Source organism: Triturus cristatus, chromosome 1_1 (assembly GCF_964204655.1).
Source record: "Triturus cristatus chromosome 1_1, aTriCri1.1, whole genome shotgun sequence".
NCBI classification, from domain to species: domain Eukaryota; kingdom Metazoa; phylum Chordata; class Amphibia; order Caudata; family Salamandridae; genus Triturus; species Triturus cristatus.
The window spans coordinates 461,202,665-461,227,874 of record NC_140579.1 but is presented as its reverse complement, the minus strand read 5'-3'; positions in this window follow the sequence as shown (position 1 = coordinate 461,227,874).

The window sequence follows — 25,210 nt, the reverse complement described above, 5'->3', positions numbered from 1 at the left end:
CCACACCAGGTTAGAAATTAGATTATGATGTTATAAATAGAACAAGGCCAAAAAACACAACAATCCAATAAGTAGAAGTCTAGATATGAATTTTTCAAGATTGTGGGGTTATTTGGTTGCGCTGGACTGGGGCAAAGTCAAGGGTTCAGGCTGACCGTGATGGAGCATGGGCTAGATACGGGAGCCACAAAACGCCTGCCTCACCTTGATCCTGGTCGCAACGGGGTGCTGCTGAGCGATGCAGTGTTGTCAATCTTGCAGTCAAGGTAATCCGTCGATTTTCTCCAGGCACCAATGGTGATGCATCGGTTCCAAAGATGAATTACCGGTTCCAACATGCGTTGGTTCTGAGTGCAATGCACTGGGTTTCTCTGCTGAGTTGAGGGGATGGGTCGGTCGTCTCTCACTGCAGTGGTGGCAATACAGTTGTTCTAATGCGTCGGTTCCGATGGCAATGAGCTTGTTCTAAGTGTGATGGTACAGTTTTGTTCCCACAACAGTGGCAATGCGTTAATTCTGCTTTGCGCAGCAGAGGATGCATCGGTTCCAGTGGATCCATTCACATTGGACTAGGCACGTCAGCAGGGTGTCACACTTTGATATCCTTGAGTCTGAAACAGGAGGCAATCCAGCATGCCCTTGGAGATTACTCTGGCTTCAAGTCAAAGAGTACAGTTCTTCCTCAGTAGGACAGAGGGTAGCAGGGCAGTAGAGCAGAAAAGCAATTCATCCAGAGCAGTAGTCCAGCAGAGTGGCAGTCCTTGTAGCGGAACATCAGTCAATCCTCCTGACAGGGTTTCTTCACAGGGCGCGTAGTGTCTGATTTAGTGGGGTCAGAGACCGAGTACTTACACCCAGTTGTGCCTTTGAAGTGGAGATGACTTCAAAGAGGGGGTTTCAAGTGCACAGAGGTCTTATCTTCCAGCTCTGGCTCCAGACTCACCACGGGGGGTGGGATAGGCAGCCCTTTGTGTGGGCACAGGACACCGCCTATTTAGGTGTAAGTCTCAACCCCTACCTCCCATCCACCCCAGGATGGCCCATCGGAATGTGGATGGCCCATCAGTCATACCTAAGCTCCTTTTGTATGTGACTGTCTAGAGGGAATGCACAAAGTCCAGCTTTCACCCACCCCAGACATATATTGGAGACAGGCTGCAGGCAAGCCAGACTAGGAGCAGAAATGTATCATTATTTATCAGATGATTTATCATTGCCATTCCAATGCTACGAAACATGGTAGAGCTACTCCTTCCCAATCAGGAATTACAGCTTATAAGGGTAATACAGATTTGGGTGTTTTTCACTACCAGTACATTCAAAACTTAAATATACATGTCATACCCTTTGATTACACAGCATCTTGCTCCATGGGCTACCTAGGGCTTACCGTAGGGGTGACGTATATGTAATAAAAGTGGAGTTTAGGGCTTTACATACGAGTCAGCATGGTAGTGTAAAGTGCACGCACGGCTCTCCAATAGCAGGCCTGAGACAGGTTTAAAGTGCTACTTGTGTGGGTCACACAATGAGTTCTGCAGGCCCACTAGTAGCATTCAATTTACTGACCCTGGGCACAGGTAGTACACTCTACTAGGGACTTATAGATAAATTAATTATGCCAATTGTGGATAAGTCAATCTAACCATGTTTCTGGGTGGCAACTCATGGGTGTTAACACTGGTTGGCAGTGATAAATTGCTCAGAGTCCTATGGCCAACAAAAAGAATTCAGCAAAATTGATTTCAAGCAGGCAAAATGTTTGTTTGAAGACCACCCTAAGGCTGTCAGATCTAACATGCGCAACCCACAATTTTCCACTCTCCCTCCATGAGCAACAAGCTCCAGTTAAAGTACATGTGCTTTGTCACAGGAGAGTCTGGGATCTATTCTATCCGCTTCTCAAACATGGGTTTTGGTCTCCACCAGCTGTGCACACTGTTGCAGGACGAATTGTCTGGAGGGAAAGAGGATTGGGTGAAACAAGATTCTGACCAGCTGTGGTCACAGAAGTTCTGGTCTCTGCTTCGGTTTTGAGTGACTGCTTCTCTGATATAGGAATAAAGAAAAAAGTGTAAGTAGGAAAGACTCATTATCCCTTCAACCACCTGTTCAACCAGGTATACCCAGTTATTTCATTTCTTCATCTGCTGCCTGTTAGAAACTAGCTTCTCTAGTACCTGGCAAATTCTAATGCCTGTCTCGACTGGGACAGAATTACAAGAGGAGCTGTAGGACAGGGTCGTCCCAAGAGAGAAAGAGGAAGCATTAAGCCCCATGCCCCGCCCTTTACAAGGCTCTGTGTTCCTTCATCGGAATGTATTTACAGATCACTAATAGACATCTATCTTCGTTATTAGACCATATCACTAGATGGGGCCAGATGACGTGCTATCTGTTCCCCCGGAATTCATGTTTTCATATTATTTAATTATTTGTTTTGATACTTAAAAAAACACTTCATAAAGGTCCAAAAGTGCCCCTCACTCAGTTTTGGCCACAGGCATTGCAAAGCAAGCCTGAGAAAGGTTTTATCTTTCGCCTCCTGGCCATCAGGCTGAGTTAATAACGCCATGAGGTAATATTGTTTTCAATGTTGGTTTTCCTGGAGTCTAAAAACCAATGTTCGAATTCAATGGCTCTTTGGAGTCTGAGTTGCAACTATGGAACGTGGCTTTATGCTGTTTAATTTATGTTCTATCTTGTTGGCTACCAGCAATATGCGTAAACCTTGTTATATAAATGTTTCAGAGCACTTTTTTACAGTTTCACATATCTACTTGCCTATTGTAGCGTACGTACCATCCCACATTACAATCATACCCCTATGCAGTGTTTACTGAAAGGATATGAGATTTCTTTTTCTTTAAATAGCAGTTATTTTTGAGTCCATGGTGAAATGACGATTTCTAGTAACCCTGGGCAGACAACTACGCTACGCTCGCGTAGTTTGTGCTACTTCGCACTACGCGAATTGCACGTAGCACAGTGCAAAAACGCGTAGCGTAGTTGCCATTTTTTGCTCGCTCGCGGTCCTCAACGTCAAGTTGGCGACCGCGAGCGAGCAAAATGACATCCTGGCGAGACTTTTTCCTCGTTCGCGATCAGCAACATCAAGTTGCCGATCGTGAGCATGGAAAATAAAACTCCCGGCAAGATTCTCAATGCTCCGATTGAACGGAGGGCAGGGAAGAAGAGGGAAAGCACCTCCGGTTTCCCGGTCAGAGTGGCAGTTAGCACTCTAGTGGGGAGGCGGAATCACCTATTTAAGGCGCATGCCGGAGCGAATGCGCAGCGGTGAAAAGCAGACAGTGGCAGGGTCTGCAGTAACCCGTTTGTGTGCGGTACGCTAGAGGCACTGTTTAGCGCTTTTTAATAAGTTTTAATCTTGCACTACAGTCTGAGAAGAACTGAATTGGTTTTAAGTAAAATTGAGCTTACCTGAATTGCTTGCTTGCTTTGTATAAATTGTGACCACTTTCGGCTGGTAGCTTCGAAAGGCAGCTTGGGCACAGTTCATTTCCCGCCCCGGGCGGTCACGGCGATTTTGTGCCAATTGAACAGAGGGCAGGGAAGAAGGGGGAAAGCACTTCCCGTTTCCTTGTCGGAGTGGCAGTTAGCGCTCTAGTGGGGAGGCGGAAGCACCTACTTAAGGCGCATGTCGGAGCGAACGCGCCGCCGGCGTGCCAAAGGCCCAGCCCGTTTCATGACTAGTCGTAAATACTCCTCAGAACAATTGCTCACGCTACGCCCCCTTATCTCAGACACATGCAAGCATAGTATACTAATGGGCCACAGCATGCAGCACTGCAGCCATTGCCCCTATACGATGATGACAAACCTAAAACAGGTTAGGAAAGAACAGAAATTTAACTTACCTCTGGTAAACTGTAGATCCCTCAACAAACACAAACATGAGATTCATGACTACCTGGTTGATTCTCAGCTGGATTTTATGTTTCTCACTGAAACTGGGCAGAATGAGGACTCTGCGCCTGAAATCCTTGAGGCTCTTCCCACGAATTATGGGATTATCAGATTAGATCGTAAAACAAACAAAGGGGGAGGGATTGCCATAGTACATAAATTAGAGATACATTATACATTGCTCCTTAGAACCGGCGAAAATCGAAGCCAGCGAGGCAGGCTTCTTTACAATTAGGGCAGATAAGAGCTATGTAATCAACGGCTACCTAATCTATAGACCACCGGGACTGAGCAGCCTGTTTGCGTCTAGCCTCAGGGAACAAGTCATACACCCGGTACTCCGGTACTCCAAATTGTTGGTGTTAGGGGACATGAACATACACTTTGATGATATGCTGAATCCCACAGCGCAAGAGCTCTGCCAGGAACTAGCTGGTCTACAGCTGGGGTTGTTATCCTCCCTCCCTACCCACCAAAAGGGCCACTTACTGGACCCAATTTTTGCGAACTGGGGGACTAACAATTGAAAGACCCACCGCGAGGCCATGGACAGATCACTATCTGATCCCTTTCAGTGCGGTGATATCCAACCCCCCCACCTTGTAAGAAGACGGGGAAGGTGAATATGCAGAGGAAATGGCCAACATTTTCTGCTGCCAACTTCAACCACGCCCTTCAGCTGGGAGGGCCACCGGGAGGCAAGGATAGCGAAACGGCATGCAGCGCGCTAGACAAAAGGATTACCCAGGCACTTGATTTAGTTGCCCCTTGGTCGGTTAGTGCCCCTAGGAAGCAGTCAAAATCTGCCCCATGGTTCAATGATGAACTGAGGAGAGAAAAGTCCGCGTGTAAACGATTGGAATGGATCTGGAGGAGATACTTCTCCAAGAAGAAAAAGTCTGAATATAAAATAAGTCTCAAAGAGTATCACTTACTAATAAGGAAGACTCAAGCCACCTATTATAATACTAGGATTGAGCAGGCTGAAAACTCGCCCCGAGAGCATATCGTCACTTACTAGAGCTATGGCACCCAACAGCTGCTCAGTAGAGTCCTGCAACCTGATCGCTGAGTTTTTTGCAGAAAAGGTAGCAAAAATCTACTCCACCTTCCCAGACGAGGCCCGAAACGGAGTGGGAGAGGGAGCTGGGGAGCACGGTCTGGAGAAGTCACAGCACCTCTCCAGATTTGTCCCCCCATCTTATGACGAGCTTAAAAACACGGCCTTGGGCATAAAGTCCGGGTCACCAAAGGACCCCACGAAACCTAAGAACCTGAGAGATAGCATGAAGATCTTGATACCCTATGTGGGTCACCTCCTTAAACTCTCCTTTGACTCAGGGATAGTGCCAAAGCGTTGAAAGGAGGCGCTTGTCATCCCCATTAGGAAAAAGCCGGGGATGAGTGCGAGCCAGTTAGACAACTACAGACCAGTCTCACTCCTGCCATATTTCACTAAAATTGCAGAAAAGGTGGTCAACAGTCAGCTAACCATGCACATTAACAAGCACAACCTACTACACCCCACACAATCGGGTTTTCGGGCAACTTATTCTACAGAGTCAGCATTGCTCCTATCAACCGAAACAATCCGCAGACACGTGGATGACGGCCAGACGGTGGCACTGGTGCTGTTGGACCTCAGCGCCGCTTTCGAAACCATCACCCACCCACTGCTTCTACAGCACCTTAAAAGAGGAGGACTGGGCGAACTGGCCTTAAAATGGATGAGATCCTTTTTACAGGATCAAAGCTTTCAAGTGTCTCAGAGTCCGTACTAATCTAAAAGCATTAGGCTGGCGCAAGGTGTCCCCCAGGGGTCTATCCTCAGTCCCACCCTTTTTAATCTGTACATGGCCGATCTAGCATACCTGATTGCGAAATACGACATTAGTGTCATATCATATGCGGATGACACGCAGATAGTGGTGTCACTATCACAATCACATGAGAAAGCTGCCATCAATTTCTCCACCTGCTTACAAGAACTAGCCATCTGGATGGCAAGTAATTGCCTCAAATTGAATGGCAGTAAGACGGAGGTCTTAATAGTAGGCAAGGCTCCCTCCATCTGGTCCTTGGCTTGGTGGCCACAGTCTCTGGGCCCCACCCCTTCCCCCAATGAATAGGTTAAGAACTTGGAGATGTAGCTGGACTCAAAGCTCTCCTTTGACCACCACACCAAGATTGTTGCCAGGAAATGTTTCGGAATATTGAAAGGCCTGCGGAAGACGCTAGATGTGCTCCCCGTATCCACCAGGAAAACCCTGGTACATGCGTTGGTAACATCCCATCTGGACTATGGGAATGCTCTATATGTAGGTGCCAATGGGAAATGTATACAAAGGCTGCAATGCATTCAAAACTTGGCGGCCCGCCTCACTCTCTTATTGCCCAGGGAAACTAAGTCCTGGAAGGCCCTTGCAGTTCTACACTGGCTCCCGGTGAGGGAAAGAATTCTTTTTAAAACACTATGTATTAGCCACCATATCCTGCAGGGTAAGGGACCAAGTTATCTACACAGTTTACTGGACCCCTACACCCCTACCCAGGCCTTAAGATCTTTGAGGACAGGACGGGTGAAAGTACCAGTAATCAAAAGAGCAAGAATGGGAGGAAGATCGTTCCGATGGCTTGCCACTAAATACTGGAATGACCTCCCACAGTCACTTAGGTCAGAATCGCTGGAAGGGACCTTCCGGAAGAAACTAAAAACCTGGCTCTTTCGTTTGTAGTGCTATTAACCTATGCAAGTGTCTCTTTTCACCAATACAATTTGGGGGGCTAGCTGCAGCGCAGGGATATACTAGTTAGTATAACCAAGCGCTTTAGAAACTCATTTATTGATATTATTATTATTATTATTATTTTCTGCAGGTTTCAAGTGATACAAGTGTAGTCACTTTAAAACTACACAAGACTTATATTCTGTATAGGGGGTAATATGGGAATTTCCACAATACATTCTATGAATTATTGCGGGTCCAAGATTATAATGTTTGCACTTTGGGGAGTTTTTATTTGTATGGCATCAATGGATATTAATTGAATGGCATTTAAAGTGCTCTTTTTGTATGTGTGCTTTTATGATCATTAGTAATCGAATAAAGCTTTTAATTATGATTTTATAAACCCAGCAGACCTGTCAAACAGGGTGTGTCACTGGCATACCAAAGACATCCCACGGTAATTGGGAAATGACTGGCTGGCAGTAAAAAATAAGGGCCCTGCCCAAGTGTAAGCTAACATTTCTCTGTGGCAAGGGAAGCCTCTTTGAAGTGCCCCCCAACTGTCATAGAAAACGCTAGCAGACTAGCAGAATGTGACATTCAAGCAGAAAATGACACTTTAATGTAAAAGAGGATTCTCCCAGACTCTACTGCATATTCTATCAGGTTTAGCTGAGTCATCTCTGTCCATTCAAGTCAGCCTAATGTTTGCTCCTGGGCAGGTCACACCAAGTCACAGTGGAGCCATTAGCTGCCAGGTGACAGGTGCCATTAGCTGCCAGGTTACATTTGAAAGGAACTGAATGACCTCAGAAGTTCTTGGCAGACGAAAGGTAGCCTTTCTAAAATACCTTTTCTTTAATAGTTAAACAAAAATTGACTATACCATTTTTACATTTTGTTTAACTATTAAAAAGACTCTGATATATTTATCTAGCAGTTTCCTAGGTGGAGATAACACTTACTAAACTTAATATTGTATCACAATGTTCTCCTATGGATCAGCTAAACTTGCTATAGTGAAAATAACCTTTTGGGACTTTTCACTAAAATACCATGTTTCACATTAAACCTTGACATACCCTTCTCCTAAATATTATGCATTCTGCCCTAATGAGCAGTAGTCCTACTTAGGAGTGACTTATTTATATTTAAAAGGAGTGCTTAGACCAGTCAACAGGAGGTATTTTGAATTTGCAATGTAACCCGTAAAGTCAAGCTACTGGTGGCAGACCTGCCATCAAGTTTGGATTGTCATAATGAGTTTGACATTTAACTTACAGGCTCTAGATAACCTGTGGGTACCATGCACGAGGGTCATATAAATGAGTTTAATATGCCAATCAGGGGAATGCCAATTTCATCATGATAGGAGTACCACATGTATTTTACTACTAGTTAACAAGTATAAAGTGTAGAGTTTTATAGCCATCAAAAAAAGGGTTTCAGCAAACAAAAGGCTAAAACTTAGTGTGACTCTGCAGAAAGCACACATTTCCTGCATCAGCCCACCTCTGAATGAGGAGGATTAACGTATGGTAGGGATCTTACTCCATCAAACTCTAAAAGTTGCCCTTTATGTATTAAGTTGAATGTGCAAATCTGTTTCTACTGAGTTTATGCTTTTGCTGGGCATGCTGTATTCACTTATTCCTGCATGCTATGCCCTTCAGAGGATAGGACTGGCTTTTTTCTATATTGCGATGCATTCTTTCAACTTTCTTTTGACCTGCAGTTGTCAGCTTGTACATGTAGAGCTTTATTTTGCTCTGCTTCTTTCTTGCACTTGCTTGTATTTGGAAGGCATTGCTCTTGTGCTTGTTTGTTGGTGATTGGATGTCTTTGGCTTGCTTGGTGTATCTACTTGCTCTTGGCTTCCTTAGCTGCTTGAGATTGTTTGCTTGGCCTTCCATGACTTTACTCATACACCCGTAACTGACCTTGTTTCTTTGTATTATTGCAAGGTCTTTGCTGCTGTAAGGTTGAGGTTAAGTAAATTGTTCACAACCAGGTTTGAAGATTCATGAGCATTGGATAAGCTGTGAATTTCTTGCATTATCATTTACAATATGACCCTTTGTCAGCAGTTGAAACTGAAGAGCACAAATGTTGTGTATGGAAACGCATGAGCCTAAATGGATGTCTGAAGCTCAGACTAGTTCTGACTCTTGGTGTTTTCTCACAATTTGATTTCATGCACTTGTCAGAGATGCTTTGGAAGCTTTAGTCGATGGCTTCCAATTTGCTCTTGTTCAAGTCATTGATTTCTTGAGCCTCAGCAGTTGCTTTTTCTCAAAGCCAATGCCAAAAGTCTCTGAAGTTGATCATAAATTGTGACCATGCATAACAGCTTCTGGATGTGGTTTCATTGGTACATTGATCATGACAGTGGGAGCTTGTGAGAAAATAGGTTGTTGGTTAAGGAGATGTGAGCGCTTCTCAAGCAAAAGCCACAGTGCTTGTCAGGGTGAACACCAAAAGTCACTAAATTGAATTGTGCTTAACCCCTTGGTAGCTTGGCAAAAAAGTCAGGCGGAACTGGAAGGCAATGTGTTAAGCAATAAAGTGAAGACACAACACAAGAAAAGCCCAACACCTATTTCAAAAGAATAGAGTAAAATGTAATAGATCATTTGCCACCAAAATGACATAAATACAATTGGTAGAGCCGGAGATATGCAATTTTAAAGATTTAAGGTAAGTATAGTGCCAAAAAGGACAAAGCGTCTTTTACCATTCTCTTGTTGTGTGAGATCCGGTGAAAATCAAAGGTTCAGGTTGACTGCGATGGAGCACTGGATGAACACAGGTACTAGGTTAGTCTCACTAAAAAAGTTACCTTCTAGAGTCCCTCGCGAAGTGTCCAGTTCACAGTGGAGGAGGCCGCAAGGAGCAGGTAGAATGTAATGGATGGTAGTTACTGTAGCTTGAAAGGCATGCCGGGTACTATGGACAGTCGTTGCTGTAGTGCAAAAATCCTACCAGGCATTGTCGACAGTCATTGCTGGAGCTTTGCGTTGGCAGTCACCCTGGGTTGTCGGTGCTGAAGTTCGACGTGCAAATCTCACTGGAAGATCTTGGCATGAATGGGCCCATTTACAGTCATGAAGAGCCAAAAATATCAGGGTTTCTCCTTTTCTTTCTGAGAGGCACCTCTTTTGGATCAGGAACTCAATCCAGCTGAGGCCAGCAAGGCTCATGCAGGTTCAGTTGCAGGTCCAGACAGGTCCAGTGCAGCAGGTCAGCTGGGCAGTTGCATCAAGGCCTCTGGAGATTGTAGACTCCTTGTAGCTCAGAACAGGGGTTCAGTTAGCTGACCCTTGGAGTTACTTCAGCCTGGGATGAAAGGTGCAGGCAAAGTCTTCCTTCTCAGACAGCAGAGCAGGCCTCAAGCAGTTGAGTAGTCCTCTGGCAGCAGGACAGTCCTTCTTTTGTAGTATCACCAGGTCCAGGAGTGTACTGAAGAGTGGGTCTTAGGTGCCCACTTTGAAGTAAAATAAAGTTCTAGATCCTTACCCCTACAGAAGTGTCTTGAATTTCCTGCCTCCCTGTCCTGGTCCCAGTCTGTCTGCAAGCACAAAAGACTATTGTGAAATTCTGTGGGTGAGCTGAGGTAGTGTCTCTGAAGGAAAAGTGTGACAGATGACAGCTCTGCCCCTCTCATCCTGCCAACACTCAGACCCTATATTGTGTGGGTGTCTTGGAGGAATACACAAAGGCCAACTACACCTAGTCAGGCTGCAGGCACCAAATGGTTATTGTTAGAAAATGCCAACTAACAAGTAACACAATGAAAAACCTAGCTACCTTTTTCAAATGCTGCTATCTACTTAGACAGACAAAGAGCTACTATCCAATATCATTGGACCTGGTTATTTATTTAACATTTTCTCTGTTCATGTCATAGTTCATTTTTTATCATTTCATAAAAAGTCTGAAATGGAAGATACACAATTCAATTCAAACTAGTGAACATGACAAATACTGTGCTCTACAATCAACACATGAAACAATGCGGCATTAATACAGACACTAATACACCAGTCATATTACAAACACGTGGCACACCCATTCTAAAACGTTCATGTAGTCCTAAATGCTAAACATTGGGAACAAGTGTTATAACAGCTAGGGTGGAGTCAGCCCTACATTTCCCTCGAACCTGTTTTCATTCATGAACTAATAGTTCCTCAACGAGAACAAAGGATTGCCGACACGCTTCGAGTCCCAATGATACTCGTGGGTCTCTCTTCAGGGCTTCTGACTTGGTGCAATCTAAAAAATAATACAAATAATTGATATTGTGGGCATACTCAACACCCTTCCGCCATCTCAACTACGTAGGACATAATACATACTGTGCTTTACCTGATAAGTACGAGCGTTTTAACTTCAAACAGGTTCTGAATCTCCAATATTTCTGTGCGGTGGCAAGGGGATTCCCTATCCTTTTTTTGTAACAGTTGTGGACAGGTAAAACATAATTGTTCCTGGTCAAGTGATGCATTTGCACCTGCCAGGAATACCTTAGTAAATTATTGTCAGGCATAAAAAGGTAAATTTGATTGTAAACTTATGTTTATGGCCAAAATTGCCATTGTGAATCGGCCTGTGTATAATTTTAGTTTTCTTGACTGTAGACACACCCACTGCTTTGATGGCGTTTGGATGGCTAGCTTTGACAGTATAAACAAAACAAAGCAGAGATTGACATGTAAACACCAATGACGAAGTGCGCGAAAACCAAGGTCTAGACATGCCACTAGATCAGACTCTAACTATTGAGATGCAAGTTCATACAGCATTGACTATGCCGATTTAAACTGTGGACACAATGGCAACATTTACAATTTTTGTAAGTCGAATCTGGTGGTGAAATTCTTCTGGTTGAACTTCATGTTGAATATCTTTTCATTTCAGCTCACAAGAACATCAGGTTTCGGAGTCACAGACGTCCCCACCTAATAATTTTGTTCCAAGCGCCCAGTCTGACTGGAAGCTTGAACTCCCAGCCTCTGCGTTTTAAATCAACAAACGCAATAACAGCAGTTCCGAGATGACAAACGTGCCTTCTGGTCAATGCAATGAATTGCCAGTGTCAAATTAGATTTTCAATTTAAAGGCTGATTTCTGTTTTTCAGGTCAAAGAGCTGCAATTGTTTTATTCAGTTATGTTTCCATGGGGCTCTAAGTTCCAATTTGAGCAGTGTTTGTTTGCTTCAGAGTGAGGAAATCCAATTAGGTGAATTATACAACTCATGGAAAATTGGTTTGCAGTGTTATTAGAAATTAATAGGTGTTTCAATTATGTTTCTACATTAAATGATACGAGGATGTAATAAATGTAAAGGCCAGGAGGAATAAATAACCCCCATGTTTTTGATCTGTTCAACGTGTAAGAATGGCAACTCCTGATGGGGGAGGGAGGAATGTTACCCCCCCTCCTTTCGATAAACTACCAAGAAAACGTTCATGTTCATTTCAGGAGTCCTATGGAGAAAGAACCCACCACTGAAGAAAAGGGGAGCTGATGAAGTTGAGTGTAGCTGCCCCATTACAAGACTAAGAGACGTTTAGGTGATAGAGGCTCAACGCCAAATCCCCTTTGAATGCAACAGTTGCTCCAGCCTGGTGCTCAAATTGGGCATAACAAAAAATGATTGTGGATGCACCTCAAAAGCAACTTCATTATTAATTCAAAGATTGTTAGCTGCAGAACACTTACTTGCTATGCTTTTGTTAAAATTAAAGTGGGTAATCTACATGGAGAGTATATGATTTTCATGAATTGGACTTTAAATGAATTAAGGTGTTATTGGAACTGCCTATTTTGACACGGGATAACGATTATCAATGTATCGTATTCTTGTCAAAATGTATATAAATGTCAACTGGACAAAAATGTGGATTATTCAGATGTGATATATGGAATGTTTACGCATGGAGTATGTGGTGATCGAAAATTACTGACGTGGTTCTTGACAATCAATGATTTTCCGTCAGTTTTAGAGTTAAAAAATGTATTTAATTTAATGGGTTTTTGGACTGTAGTACAAGGGTATATATTAAACAGTGGTTTAACAAGGTCCTAATTATGATCAAGTCCATCCAGGCAGACTACATCCCACACAAAGATTGACTCCTAAATAATATTTTATGACCCAAGTAGAAAATTATGGTTAGATTCTGATGAATAATATAGATGCAAACATATATGTATATATATATTCACTGAAAAAACCATGGGTTTCACACACGTTATAGTTAGGAATTAGCATTTAAAAAACCTTAGAAATTCACTGAAAAAACCATAGGTTTCACACACGTTATAGTTAGGAATTAGCATTTAAAAAACCTTAGAAATTCAGTGAAAAAACCATAGGTTTCACACACGTTATAGTTAGGAATTAGCATTTACCAACCTTAGAAATTCAGTGAAAAAACCATAGGTTTCACACATGTTATAGTTAGCTGGACATTTTACTCGTAAAAAACCAATGAAATTTCCCCGTTATAGTTAGTTCAGCTAACTATAACTCGCGCGCCCGCAATGCACTGCTGATGACGTCACATATTACATCACTCATGACATGGTCAGTGACATCACTCATGACATCACTGATGACATCTCAAATGACATCACTGATGACATCACTGATGACATCATCCAGTGATTGTGTGTTTTTGTGAAAATTATATATTTTTTTTATTTATGTATAACTCAAGGTTGATGGAAGAATAAATGGGTATATAAGTGTCTAAATGGATGATTTGTTTTTGAAAAATTGATTGTGTAACTGACTGATTAAGTGTATCTTAGTGAATACATGGCTTTGTGAGTAATGTTTAAATGTGTATATATCTGTATCAGTCTCTCACTTTGTGTATAAGTGGCTGCATGGGTTGGTGAGTAGCTACATGGGTGCCTATTTAGGTTATTAGTTGTTTTTTTGAGTATCAGTCTGAGTGTCTGCATGGTTCGGTGGGGGGTATTACGTAGTGCATCGGTGCATGAATGAGTGACTCACTGTTTGTATGTGTTGAACACAGCATGTGTGCAGGACTGTATGGGTGGATGAGTGTGTGTATGGGTGTGTTAGTGAGTGAATGACTGTCTCAATAGTGTCTTTATGAGTAACTACATATGTTTTAAACTAGTATATGTGACTATTGGTGTATATATGTGAGTATATGTGAGAGTGAGAGATTGAAAGAGTTCCTGTATGAATAAGTATGTGTTTCTATAAGTGATTGTTTAAAAGACTAAGTATGTGTAAGTTTCCGTAGAAGTAAGTATGGTGGTGTGTGTATAACTATATATGCAAGTAAATGTATGTTTGATTCTTTATTAGCATGAGTGACTATGTGTGTGAGTAACTCTATGGATGTGTGGCATTGTGTAACAGGATGTATAGGTGTATGAGTACATATGATGAGTGAGTATATGTATGAGTGACTGTATTGGTCTATTGGTGAATGAGTGGATGTGTATGTGGATCTTAGAATTCCTGAAGAGGTTGTTGTAACTGGTATTGGTATGTCCATTGTTTTGAAAATTTTAGTCTCTATTTTTGAATGTGTGTATCAAAGGTTATATTAGGGTGAGAGGAGGTCTGCCACTCTATCACAAGGATGATGTCATCAGTGATGTCATCAGTGATGTCATTTGAGATGTCATCAGTGATGTCATGAGTGATGTCACTGACCATGTCATGAGTGATGTAATATGTGACGTCATCAGCAGTGCATTGCGGGCGCGCGAGTTATAGTTAGCTGAACTAACTATAACGGGGAAATTTCATTGTTTTTTTACGAGTAAAATGTCCAGCTAACTATAACATGTGTGAAACCTATGGTTTTTTCACTGAATTTCTAAGGTTTTTTAAATGCTAATTCCTAACTATAACGTGTGTGAAACCTATGGTTTTTTCACTGAATTTCTAAGGTTTTTTAAATGCTAATTCCTAACTATAACGTGTGTGAAACCTATGGTTTTTTCAGTGAATTTCTAAGGTTTTTTAAATGCTAATTCCTAACTATAACGTGTGTGAAACCCATGGTTTTTTCAGTGAATTTGCAAGGTTTTTTAAATGCTAATTCCTAACTATAACGTGTTTGAAACCCATGGTTTTTTCAGTGAATTTGCAAGGTTTTTTAAATGCTTTTTTTTTTTTTTTATTCTTCATTTTTTTAAAAAATTTATTAATATTTTTTTTATATATAATTTTTAAAATAAACAAGTAAAATGTAATTCTATTTTTTTTTTTTTTTTTTTTTTTATTACGCGTACCGTAAGCTTACGGTAAGCGTACGGTTTACGCAACGTCCGTAATCTATCCACGCTGGTTGCGTAGAGTAACGCACTTTGCGTAGCCGCGCGTGGGACGCGTGCGCGCTTACGCAACACGCGCACGTTACGCGGTAGTGCCGGGGAGTGACTGTTATGCGCATGTGCGGAAGCGTGTGTCTTTTTTACGCGCACGCGTACTTTTTGCCGTAAGCGCACCGTAAGCGTACCGTAAGCGTACGGTAGGTCATGTGATCATGAAACACAACTTTTGATTGGTTGAAACTACTTTCAGTTCTAGAACTCTCCTACACCACACCCATTCCCCTCATTTCTGCTTGTGATCCCTTAGGAGAAGGAGCTGGTTTGTCTTTGGGATACGATGGCAGAACAGCAGAGCCCTTCTGAGAGTGAGGCTAGCACCAGCAGCACTGTCTTGAGGCAGAGAGCGAGGAAAGTAAAGCCTTCTTATGTTTGGGATTATTTTACTTTTCCAGAAGGCCAGCAAAAGGTGAATGCACCCTTAGTTACTTGCATTCTGTGTAAGCGTGTACTTTCTAGAGGTAATCCTGACAGGAAGTATTCCTTTGGGAATCACACCATGATGAGGCACCTCAAAGAAGTACACAGAAGGACACATGGTCATCTTTTTGGAGGTAACTCTTCAGAAAGACGAGCCAGTACATCCACAGCAGCTCAGCCTGGACCATCATCTGCAGGGCTGACTCCTTCTTCTGCAGGTCAGGTGAGCCCTTCATCTGTGGGGGGAGAATCTCCTTTTGCTGGCCCTCTGGAAATTAATCCTCGGTTTGCGAGGGTTGAAGTACGGTGCGCCACTTGTCACGATCTAATTACTTATAGGGAGACTAGTGTTTCCCTGGTGAACAGTAAAATAGATCAGCACACTTGTCGTACTGTCTAATATTCCCAATCTTTCTTTCCTCTGTCCCTGCATGAACACAACGGTTCTTTTAAGAGCCAACCTTATCTTTCATCTTTTTTTTACATGTTTTTAAAAACTTTTTTTATTTTTTTTTTTACCGTACGCGTACGGTACGCGTAATTTTTTTTTTTTTTTTAAAAAAAACACTAAAAATAATTTATCACATTACAAGGTCTTTGAGAGACTACAATTATTACTATTGACTTACCATACTCACTCAAAGAAAAATTTATTCATTTGTTTTTTTAAAAAATAGTTTTTAAAATGGTTGTAGTTTACGAAAATTTTCTATATCGATCTTGTAAAAAAGAAAAAAGTATTAATATTTTTATAACAATTTATAATACAGTACACATATTTACATTTTTTACCAAAAAATAATTTTTGCCTTATTTTTGCTGTTTTCAGAATATATTGCATTTCACTATAAATTGTGAAAGCAATTGCATTCATCATTTTACAGCGGGCAAAAAAAATTAACAATCTCAAAGATTGTATTAAAAAAGCCCAGAATCTCTTCTCATTTAAACTTATCATTACAGAAATGCATATTATTCTAAAAAAATGTCATCTAAAAACAATACTTTTTTCTTTAAAATACCGTCTGATATTTTTGTTTCAGAAGTACATTCACAATAATATATCTCAAATAACTCCAAAATACATCTGATTTTATTTCCTTTAGGCCAAATAGTATTTTTTATTCTTTCCCTGGAATAAATTTCCAAGGGAAAACCATTAAAATTCTAAAGTTTAATCTGTCCAGATCTCACCGATTCTCTGTAACATTTTGGTTCACGAAAATTTTTTGAATAATTTATTTAGTCCACAATAGAATTGCTTACTTTTCCACATGGCCAAATAGTAATTTTTTAAATCATTTTTGAAAAAATTTCCAATGGCAGTCCAATAACATTCCAAAATTTAAAATGTGCAGAAGTTACCGATAATCTCTAAATTATTGGTTTTTCAAAATTGCATTAAAAATTTAAAAAGTCCACATTACAATTGGTTATCTTTCCTTTAGGCCAAATGATAATTTTAAAAATATTTTTTCTACAAAATTGCAATGGTAATCCAGTAAAATGGTAAAATTATTTTGTCCAGATCTTGCCAAGTCTCTCTAAAATTTAGGTTTCAGGAAGATTAGATAGGAATTTGCTAAATCAAAAGGCAAACGTTGTTTGAAAATCAATTGGGAATCATTACACAGTGTCCATCCTTTTTCACATTTTAGATAAACTGTGTAATGTCCAGAAGTAACAGTAGGTCCATCATGGAAAATTATTGCAACAGTTACAAAAGTTTTTCCTGAAATTGATAATTGCTGTCCTGTAAACTTCTTTATTAAAGTATCCAATTTTGATCCATCAGCTCTACATCGTTGCATCATTAAAATTACATACTGTCCGTATTCCCTTAAAATTAATGTTGATAACATGTCAGAATTACACTCACCACATTTCATGCTATGATTAGCATCTTTAACTAAGTTTGCAAAAGTGACTGTTTTACTCTCTGGCAATGTCAAATAAATAAACCTTTCATTATCAACAATAGAACCACTTATATTATAACAATTATCACAACTATGTTCCCATTTATAAGAGAGACCAAAAAAAATGTCAATGGGAACTCCTTCTTCTTCCACTACCTGAAGAAAATACATCAAAAATTCGTGAGCATCTTGCTGTTCATTTTGAGAAAACTGTGTTCGTCCTGAACATACATCTAAAAGTTTTCTAATATCAGTAGCACTTTCTATTTGAGTTTTATCTTTACTCAGCTTTTGAAAAAGGAGACTGAGCTCTGAACAGAATCTTTTTCCCTGATTTATTATTATCTGCTCTTGCAAACTTTCCAGATAAAAAGCAACATTCAGCACTACATTTGCGTAGCAGTTGACACCAGAGCTATTTTCAAAATGACATCCTACAACCTGTTCTTCATTTTCCTTATTCTTTCTGCTTGCAATTACATCACTCCTCTTTTTTTTCCTCCTCTCTACATCTTCATTACAGATATTCTCATTTCTCCTTTTACGAGAAACTACACGTTTCTCCAACACAGGATACTGACCTAAATGAGGAGCATAGCTTCTTCTTAATCTATTATACTCCTTTACACAGTTTGTATCAGCACTAACTTTTGAGTCATCGAAGTCTATCATGAATAAACCTGATAATGTTTTGACTCGTGACAAAGCAACATATGCCATACCTTCTTTGAACACACTAGATCCAATGTTCACAAATGCACAATCTACAGTCAATCCTTGAGACTTGTGAATAGTTACAGCATATGCTAGTGAAAACGGAAACTGCTTCCTACGTACATATAAGTCTTTCACAAGCATGAAACGAACTGAACAACGACAAATGTCTTTAACTTCCTCTATCTGATCAAATTTTATTTTTAACCATTCAATTCCATCTTTTTTCTGATAATTAATAAAACCCACAACTCTTCCCATCGCTCCATTTACTAAGCCTTTTTCAACATCCAAATTTCTCCTTAAAAACACTCTACAGTTCATGCAAACATATAGATTTTTTTCTAATCCTGCTGTTTTGGAGATGTTCTTCTCTAGTGAGTCCAATTTATTTTTCAGTTTGCCTGTTACTGTGACAGTAATTCTTCCATCCTCAATTTTGTCCACTGCTTCCAATTTCCTGATCTCTTCCTTTTCCAATTTCAAAAGCTCCTCATTAAATATTGAGCATTCACGTAGAGTTGGCATTAAGCAGATGACACTTTTGTTTTCTGCAATATTCTTGTATATTTTCTCTGCAACTATTTCTTCCTTTGGAAATAAGTTATGTAACAGCCGACTCTGTAATGCTTTTTTCCCAACTTCTGTGAGTAGTCCAATCCTGATATCTTTCAGAATACTTCCATATTCTTCATCGTTTGCTTGCCTCATATTAGTTGTAAGTTCCTTGTACTCAAAGAAGGACCAAATATTTGTATTTCCAATGCTTCCCAATGACTTCTTCGTGTCTTCATGTGTCACAGTATTAAACACTGGTTGTCCTTTAACCGGAGTAAGTTGCAAAAGATCCCCAAAAACTATGACGTGTTTTCCACCAAATAACACGTCATAGTCTGTCTTCAAAATTTGCTGCATTCTTAAATGCACAAAGGCAAGCATTAAGTTTGATACCATGCTCACCTCATCAATAATGAGAACTTGCATCTTCTTCAATACTCTTGAAACTTCCAAGCATGCTTCTCCAGTTAGCTTGTTGAATTGTATTTTGTTCTCATGCTCCACTGGTAACATTAGCAAACGATGTAAGGTGATTCCTTTTATGTTATATGCTGCTAACCCAGTTGGAGCAGTAACCACACAAGACAAAGTAGAATCTGTTTTTTGCTTTAGGTAGCTTCTGATGACTTTAATTAGGAAACTTTTTCCAGTGCCAGCTTGTCCGCTTACATACATCCTGATTGGATGAAATGATGTGCATGAGCACTCTTTTTTTTCATGTAGAAATCCGTGATCAATTTTGTTTTTGATCTCTTCATAAATTTGTTGCTGCTCTTGATTCAGTTGTCTTTCCAAATTTTCTAAGTCTATAAATTCTTCTTGAGCTTGATTCATAGCCGTTTCCACTTCATTCATGGCTATTGATGCTTCATTTTCAACGATTGGTTGTCCTAGGGGATCTTGACTGTATGTTCCTGAACTTTGGCTGTCCTGAGAACTGTCTCTAGCTATTTCTGCTGCAATTGTAGTTTCCTGTTCAATTTCTTCATTTAACATTTGCAGATAAGTTGAGAATGTACTGCATTGTATGCTGTCTTTGCAAGCATTAAAAGAATCTTCATAGCTCTGGAATTCTCCCAGTAGTTCATCCTCTGAACGCCATGGTTTAAACAACTGTAAAAGAGCCAAGTAGTAAAATTCTTTCTTGTCGGTAGTGTCGCAACTCAGCTTCCGGTGATTTATCAAACTTCCTTTGGTTTGCTTCACCAAACATCCTTCTTCACCAACGACTTTATATTTTCCATTATTGATGTCTTCTGCAGCTTTCCGTGAATAAATGTAGTTCTGCAGCACTTCATAGAGACACATGTTCTCCAGATGATGACTTCTCTTGGGATAATATGTGTCCAACATGTTTGTTTTCAATATATCTGTACTTTCAGGTTCGAACTGTGCCAAATATTCAATTTCTCCAACAGATTTCAGTACCCGATTTCTCATTGCTGCAAGGCCTAAACTTGCCCAAATTATTCTTCTTGACTTCGAGTAGAGACTTGCAGAAGATAATCTATCTGAACATTCGTAGGATCCAATTTCTCGATGCGATAACATCTTCAAACTGAAACTGTACAGCTTCTTACTGACAGTCTTCTCGTGAGAAATCTCTTCCCACATTTCCTTCAATTCTGTTTTTTCTGATTTCGTAATGTAAGACGTTACATATCGAGCAACAGCAATGGAATTGTCAGCAACATACTGTATATCCATGTTAGCGTTCCACATGGATAAAATGACTGGGTTGTAGTCATTTATATTTTTTGATTCTTCTTTTCTTTTAAGGTTGTAGGTATTCTTAGGTGATTTTCTTGTGATAGTATGTCTCACAGCTGACATAAAACTGTTGACTCTTCCATTTGTAAGAACAGGTCTAGGAAATCCAAATCGACATTTAGTGTAGTATTTTTCTTTGCTCTTGTATTTCCGTCGACAGTATTTTCCACACCGATGACTTTGGAAACGTAGAACTTGCTCCTTTAACTTGTACTCTTCTGTGCTTTTAGGTATAGCACATGTTGCATATTCTTCAATGTAAGATAACACTGCTTCATCAGTATCTGTTCCAAACTTTGGGGCATCCTTGATCCACAGCAGCATATGAATATGAGGAGCACCTCTTGCCTGGTACTCTTTTCTCCAAAAGAAATCCACTACTTCTCCAAGGGGTGGATTTTTTTTATTGCAGATGAAGGACATCATAGCCTCAAATCTATGATTGAAATATCTGCAAACATTAACCGGATCCAATGAGCACAGTTCTCCTGCTGTCTTGTATTCGATGTTTTCAATGTTTGAATTGGCCTCTCGTAGAAAATCCAGTAAATCATCCCAAGCGTACTCGGCGCAGCTTAGGGTAAGGAACCATGTTGGTGTTCCTAAATTGCGTAACATGCATTTTAGTTCACCATGGCGTCGGTACCAATATTCATTTGTCCCACGCTGACAAGCCATCAGATTGATCAGTTGTGTTTCCAAATGATCATCTCGGTGCTGCACTTTCTCCATAAAATCCTTAGCAGACACATTTTGTAAATGTACTCCACTTTTTAAAATGTGATTTACTGCATAAGACAGTGCAGACAAGTCGCTTTCAAATAAAAGATGGAACAAATAAGGGATACTTTGTCGAAATCTGGGATCTTCAGCATATAGTCTTGTAGTCCGATACTCAGAAGCTGGAATCTGTTCCGGACGTTCATCGTATCGTCCTCCTTTTCCTTTAGGAAACAGCTGGGGAAAACATCGAGCTTCCAAGCTCTCCTCCCATACACTCACGGGATTTCCTTTTGCTTTCTTCATCTGAAAGAGATCAATATTGTCTCCCATAACTTCTTTCGAATGGAGAGGATGTATGCTAAAATGTTCATAAATTTCTTCTTCCTTTGACTTGTCCACTTTTTCAATTTGTCCACTTGGTGTTTCTGTATCTCCTTGTAAATCTTCTTCTTCTTCTTCTTCTACTATATAAATTGATTCATACCATTTGTTATTTTTTTTCAAATACAAATTTGCTCTTTGTACTTTCCGCACATCTACCAGCTCCTGCCAAATCTTCTTATTCTTTGTAGGTACACCATTAACCAGAATAATTAATGGTTCAGTTTCCAAAGTATCCGCATCAATAGTTTCCATATTTTTTTTCAAATCCAAGGGCAAATACACCACTCTACCTTTTAAACCTCTCAGTAAATCTGAAGGAGGTAATTTACCAGTTTTGGGCTCCATACGTACTATGGTCTGGAACGGATGAACACATTGAATGAGTATAGACTCATATGTATTTAATTCAGAAAGTTCAGCAGGAATAGCATCCAATTCTAAATTATTATGTACAGCTCTGGTCGGCATTCTATTTTCCTCTAACTTGTTGTAGCAGTATTTACAAATACGCTGATCTTCACCCAATTCAAAACAATTTTCAAGAAATATATATGTTGCAAAATCCATCCACTTATAATTATCTTCATTTTCACTCTTTCTGTAGAGATCAACATTCCTAGTTTGTTTTCTATAATGAGTTCTGCGGCAACAAATACAAGTAACATTTGGTCTTTCATTAGAGACTATTGCAAATTTTGTTATGTGATCATTAAATGTCTTACTTACACAAGGTTCTACATTCTCTTCCACTTCTGCCTCATTTACTGTGTCCTTCTCTGCACTGTTTTGTTCAGGACCAAAGTAACAAAACTGAATTTCATCAACAACCTTCTCTACATCTGATACCGTTCCTCGGAACAGAGCCCTATTCAATTCATTTAACTTTATTGCTGGACTTTTGGCAAAATACAACCGTCTCACAAACTTTCTCATTTCAGTATGATGAACAGCCAGCATCCTAAAATGATGGAAAACACTATTGCACACTTTTCTAGATAGACAAGCAAGAGAATGACCCTGCAAACCAGTATTCTCTCTCACTCTGCATGGATCCAGACTTTGAAGCACCTTAATCTTTTGTTTTACACTTTTTTTACTATATTCTCTTAGAAACTCTCGAAATCTGTCAATAGATTCCTGACGCACAGTGCAAATACTACTACAATTCCAAGTGTACACTGGGGCTTTAGGACGTCTCCCCATTGCCTCATCTGCCATCACTTGTACCTCATCTCTTGGAACCATTATCTCCTTCTCCATTATGCAACCATTTTTTACTTCGTATGAACGACCTCTGGTGTCAACTGCATGCAGCAAACTATTACTTTGAAAATAGCTCTCTTCATTAAAAAAAGGTTCACTACTTGAGCTATGCATCCACTTTCCTAAAAACACTTTACAAAAATTTGTTCTGTTCACTACTCTTTTGCTTTTGCTTTGTGATTTCAGTACATTAACCATTTTATCTAATGTACGCATCCTATTCAAAATTAATATGAATAGTTTCCTTTTTAATTCTAATGCTTTTGCTGCAATGGCTTCAATTTCTTTTTTTCTCTTGTAATATTTAGCCTTTTGCTTATATTTCTTTATATCCTTTATCAAATTGGACATAACTCTTCTCTGAAACATTTTTCTACGTATCTCTTTAAATGCTGTTTTTCTGTTTATGTTAAACTTTTCAATTGCAGAAGGTATATTTGCATTAACTAAATCCTCAATTTTTTGCTGTTCTGTAGGTTTTTTTACATTTTTCCGACAACAGACATTTTGTACATTTTTCTTTGTTTTGAATAATTTGTTTATAAATTGTTTTTTTTGCTTACCAGAAGATTTTTTCTTTTTCCCTACATCAGCATCTTCTACTAACTTTGGTCCTCCAGTTGTCTTCAAATATAGTTTTTTTTTTAGCGTTTTTTGAACTCGAGATTTTGTAGGCATCTTAAATTTTGTTCACTGTTCTTCAGCAATACCTGCAAAAAAACTAAAAAAAAAATCCTTTATTGTATTTAAATATATTACTACATTTCTTTTCACAATAGTCACAAAACGAAATTTCTTTGCCAATTTGAATGCACACAAACTCCTCATTTTTTTTGGGCAAGTGAAAATCTGTATAACAAACTGTCACATTATGAAACCAAGCTGTTTTTTTTTCAGACCACCACCGTGTGTATTCTCTGTGACTGCCTACACTCCAGCAGGGGCAACCAGCCTTAGTGATGCTGAATGTATTTGCATTACAGACTTAAACCTGAAAACCCCACTCGCTTCTAATTACTGTGCATGACTATACATGGCAAGCACATGGGTGTGTGCTAAACCTCTGCTTCTTCCCCCAAAAATTCGCTCCTCTTTTCCATCTACTGCAACTGTGAAATCACCAGAGCAAGACGCAATACATTTCTGCCTATAATTCTTCTATGCACACAGAGTCATGTTTTCACATTAGTGCCAAAACGAAATTTCTTTGCCAATTTGAAAGCACACTTACTGCTCTTTTTTTTTCGGGCCAAGTGAAAATCTCTTTTTACACTTTGAAATTACTTTTACAGACTGACACATTCTGAAACCTTTTTTTTTAAATTTATTTAAATGCACATGTCCAAGCTGTTTTTTTTTCAGACCACCACCGTGTGTATTCTCTGTGACTGCCTACACTCCAGCAGGGGCAACCAGCCTTAGTGATGCTGAATGTATTTGCATTACAGACTTAAACCTGAAAACCCCACTCGCTTCTAATTACTGTGCATGACTATACATGGCAAGCACATGGGTGTGTGCTAAACCTCTGCTTCTTCCCCCAAAAATTCGCTCCTCTTTTCCATCTACTGCAACTGTGAAATCACCAGAGCAAGACGCAATACATTTCTGCCTATAATTCTTCTATGCACACAGAGTCATGTTTTCACATTAGTGCCAAAACGAAATTTCTTTGCCAATTTGAAAGCACACTTACTGCTCTTTTTTTTTCGGGGGCAAGTGTATATCTCTTTTTTCAATTTGAAATCACTTTTACAGACTGACACATTCTGAAACCTTTTTTTTAAATTTATTTAAATGCACATGTCCAAGCAGTTTTTTTTTCAGACCACCACCGTGTGTATTCTCTGTGACTGCCTACACTCCAGCAGGGGCAAACAGCCTTAGTGATGCTGAATGTATTTGCATTACAGACTTAAACCTGAAAACCCCACTCGCTTCTAATTACTGTGCATGACTATACATGGCAAGCACATGGGTGTGTGCTAAACCTCTGCTTCTTCCCCCAAAAATTCGCTCCTCTTTTCCATCTACTGCAACTGTGAAATCACCAGAGCAAGACGCAATACATTTCTGCCTATAATTCTTCTATGCACACAGAGTCATGTTTTCACATTAGTGCCAAAACGAAATTTCTTTGCCAATTTGAAAGCACACTTACTGCTCTTTTTTTTTTCGGGCCAAGTGAAAATCTCTTTTTACACTTTGAAATCACTTTTACAGACTGACACATTCTGAAACCTTTTTTTTTAAATTTATTTAAATGCACATGTCCAAGCTGTTTTTTTTTCAGACCACCACCGTGTGTATTCTCTGTGACTGCCTACACTCCAGCAGGGGCAACCAGCCTTAGTGATGCTGAATGTATTTGCATTACAGACTTAAACCTGAAAACCCCACTCGCTTCTAATTAC